The sequence below is a fragment of the Sorex araneus genome, chromosome 2 (assembly GCF_027595985.1).
Source record: "Sorex araneus isolate mSorAra2 chromosome 2, mSorAra2.pri, whole genome shotgun sequence".
NCBI lineage: Eukaryota > Metazoa > Chordata > Mammalia > Eulipotyphla > Soricidae > Sorex > Sorex araneus.
Genome location: NC_073303.1, coordinates 92,077,110 through 92,081,383, shown reverse-complemented (window position 1 = coordinate 92,081,383; position 4,274 = coordinate 92,077,110). Strand labels below are relative to the sequence as shown.

The 4,274-nt window shown below is 38.5% G+C and overlaps 1 non-coding gene across 1 annotated transcript; it reads left to right on the top strand.

Moving 5' to 3' along the window:
* The first annotated feature begins 1,682 nt into the window (after window positions 1-1,682).
* LOC129403049 (U1 spliceosomal RNA) lies at window positions 1,683-1,847 on the top strand. Its single transcript, XR_008629039.1, has one exon. It is a non-coding gene; the product is annotated as a U1 spliceosomal RNA (small nuclear RNA).
* Window positions 1,848-4,274: the final 2,427 nt, after the last annotated feature.

The window sequence follows — 4,274 nt, the reverse complement described above, 5'->3', positions numbered from 1 at the left end:
AGCATAACCCGATCAACTTGTAAACCTCATCTTTGTGGGCTTAAACTCATAATTATGCAATCACAGCTTAGATCTCTGACTTCATCAATCCTTTCTCCCATTCTCCCAACTTCAAATTGAGTCCATACTTTCCCAGATACCAGATCTCATCCCTACACACATCCTTCAATAAACCTGACCTATCCAGCTCAGAGAAATAAAATCAGTTTCTAAGTGCCTCAGTGAGTGACTGTCTGGACAAGCAACACTTCAATTTTCCTCCCAAACTGAAGGGTCATTGTTCTCTGAGTAGCCTGGTTAGAGGGACAGTGGGAGAGTATAATGAGGGGGAATGAAGAAGTCACATGGGAGGGAGTATTTAGAAAGAGCTTACTAGAACTGTAGGGAGGAAAAACAAATACCACCGTATCTCACTAACCTACCATATATAGTGAAGCAAAACAAGTACATAGAAAGTATCATACTTAATTTATCAAAAAATAATAAACTCTTGGCTTGCATTACAAAACTGAAGCTATCAAGCAGTAGGGCTTGAGAGGGAGGAAAGGAAGATGCAGACTAGAAGTGACAAAAGGAAAGCAATGAAGGGTATTGGGCTCTAGGGTACTGGTAAAGGTGTAAGTTATTTGTAAATCACAACCGTAAATATTAACACTTTCATCCATGTTACTTAAATGCAATTAAAAAGCAAAACAGGGAAAGAAAATATGCAAGTGGTAGAATTGAAAAAGGTAAGAGCTTGTAGCTTCTGATAGATTCACAAAACCAAGCCCACATCAGTAATCACCTACCTTCAGCATTCACCTAACATATCTATGAATCCTAGCTAGGAGAATCAGAAATGGCATTATTTTAACAACCCCCCATAACTTTTATGTACTTATTAGCACATGGTAAAATTTATCGAATATGTATTCAATTGGTTGGTAGCTTCTGTAAACCTTAATCATACCTCAATTAAAACAAACCAAAAAATTGCCTGAACACTCTATTGTGCTGAGAGGGCATGACATGATAAAAGTAATGAAGATTGATGCAAAGCTAGGAATCAAGCCCTTTTAGTTAGTTATGACTAATCTCCCAAAGTTTGAATCCTAACGAGCAGCATCACTCTTTGTTTTGTTTTCTTTTCCTCTCTCTCTCTCTCTCTCTCTCTCTCTCTCTCTCTCTCTCTCTCTCTCTCTCTCTTGCAAGATAGGATTTATTGAGATTTATTTAGAAAGATATGAGGGTCAAGACAAGAAGTATGTGCTCAAGATAGAACACAGCCTCCTCCAGAGTGGAACTAGGCAAGCAAAGTACAGAGAGACAAGCAAGCAAAATACATGCTCAAGAGAGAGCACGAGCTTGAAGATAAAGCAAAGCAGTCATCACTCTTAATGCACACCTCTATCCTGCCAATCTCAAGGTGCTTCACTTCTTTTCAGGGGAATGGAAGACAATTACTAGAGAGAGAAACTATGCTTACAAAACAACACTATTCAAATTTGTCCTGAAAGCCTCCCAGTTTGGGAGCGTAAATGGTGCACTCGGCTCTGCAGGGCCATTTGGCAAGTACTAATAAAGCACGTGCAGGAACAATTCCCAGCATCCATTCAGCAGCATACTCTCCAGAAAAACACTACAATACGGACATAGAAGTTCATTGCCTATGAACCTTGCTTTATAAAAACAAAACACACATTTTTACCTGGCAGGGGAGATACCATGATCACGAAGGGTGGCTTTCCCAGGGCAAGGCTTATCCATTGCACTCCATATGTGCTGACCCCTGCAATTTCTTCAAATGTGGAAAACTCAACTGCATAATTTATGGTAGTGGGTGACTGCATTCGCCCTCTCTCCTGAAAAAAAAAAAACCCACAATGAAAGACCCCTAACTGTCCTTCAATGAAAGACTCTATCAGTAATTTATAGTCTGATGGTTCCCATAGGATATTATTCAGGAGATACTATAGTTGCACCAATGTACTCATGGGGGTGCAGACACAGCTCAAATGGTACAAATGAGACAAAAAAAAAGTTACAGAAAGTCAAAAGAATTTGAACTGCTGCTTAGCCAGTGCAGATTGCCATGACAAAGTAAAAGTTCGTGCAATTTAAACAGCAGAAGCTTATTTCCTCATACTTCTAGAAACTGGAATTTTGAGATCAGAGTGCCAGTAAGGTGAATACTAGTGAGAACTCCTGACCTGTAAATGATCTCCTCTTCTGGCACTAATTTCTTTTAGACCAGGATCCTCTTCTCATCAAAGAATTACCTGTCAAAGGCTTATTTCCAAATACCTTCACACTGAGAGTTTGGGAAGACAGCAAAAGTCATTCAGAACAACTGCTAATTCCCCTTCCACTAAGAAAATTGGGAAGATGCAGGCCCTCAGAAGATCATAAGCTTGCCTTAGGCCAGAGAACTAAGTAATAGAACAAAGTTCTACCCAAACACCAGTGCTTTCTTTCACTTACTATAACAATCTTCTCTGCTGCCATATTACCTTTGTAAGAATAAATATTGTATATGGCATATCCATTGATCAAGGGGGTGGTATGCCTATTTAGATCCTGTGTTTGATACCTAGCTCTTCCTTGCCACCCAATCCAAACTAGGTCGGCTGGTGGCCTCAAGCCCCAAAATACACAGCATCGCCAGCCCTGGCACCGAACAGGCAGTTCTATGCTGGGTCAAAAATTTCCTGGTCGCCTGCATACAACACTAAGCACACACCCCCAAATGATATTTACTAATTTTTCTATAGCACTGCCTACTACTCTGTTCCACATTACCCCACCCCATTTGTGTAGGATTCAGTTGAAGTACTTTTATTCAGCATCTCTCTCTTATTCTTAGAAAGGAACGTTTGTTGGTCTCTGTGTCTGTGAGTCTCTGCATTTTCATGAAATGTTAGCACTTGTATTAGAATACTGCAGACATCCTTGTTGAATCCCTAATATGAAACAGAAACCATACCAGCTTTGGGTATTCACAAACAAGGTCATACATTACTCAAGATCTTTAAACAACCCAACTGTCCAACAACAGATTCATGGATAAAGAAATTATGGCATATTATATGCAATAGAATACAATTAAATTCTGCATTTTACTCCAACTTGAATGGAAATAGAGGGTTTCACATAAAGTGAAATAAGTGATAAGGGAAAAGACAAAGGCAGGATTATCTCATGCATATCTGGTAACAAAGCAAGGAAGTATATAACATTCAATGAAAGGCAGCACTTAGACTGAAAAAAAAAAGCCAAGGTTGTCCTGGGTGAAAAGTGGGAGATAAGGAAGAAGAAAGTGGAAGAGCAGAAACCAAGGGATGGTGGTGGAGGAGTACTGACACTTTGATGATGAGTATGGTGCCATGACTTGCAGCAACACTATTGGATATAAGTTCCCTGAATAATAAGAAATTTGATATTTACTTTTTTCCAGTTATTTCATTCAGCAAGTCCCCTCAAGGTCCATCATATTGCTGAAAATAACACTGGAGCACTGGAGCACTGTCCTCCCATTGTTCATCCATTTGCTCAATCGGGCACCAGTTAACGTCTCCATTGTGAAACTTGTTGTTATTGGTTTTGGCATATCAAATACACCATGGGTAGCTTGCCAATGAAAATAGCAAAATATCATGTTTATAGGTACATAGTATTCTCATATATGTAAATGTATTATGTACACATAGATATATATCATATAAACATACATATCACAATGTCTTTATTCAGTTATTGCCAATGAAGACTTAGGTTTTTATATTTTGATTATTGTGAATAGTGCTGCATTGAACACAGGAGTAATCATATATTTTCAAACTAATGTTTTCATAGTTTTGAGATAAAGATCAAGATGTCAAATTTATAGGCCAAAAGGTAGCTCAATTTTCAATGTCTTGAGAAATATCCTGTTTCTCATAATGCCTAAATTAACCAATCTTCCCATCAACAGTGTCTGAGGCTTCTCTTTTCTCCACATTCTTGCCTAAACTTTATAGCTTTTGTCTTCTTTATTTCACTTACATGTGGAAGATAAAGAATCCAAACAAATAGATTAACAAATTAAACCAAAAATGAGCCTTCTGTTTCTGATGACAAAATTGTGGTTACCAGAGGGGAAAGAAGTCGGGTGTGGATGGAACCATGCAGAGGGGGTTATGAATGATAGTGGATGGAAACTCCACCTTTGTGAGTATGGTGTGGTATATACTAATGTCAACATGCAAAGTTGTATACCTGACACCCATATAGTATTCATCATCATCATCATCATC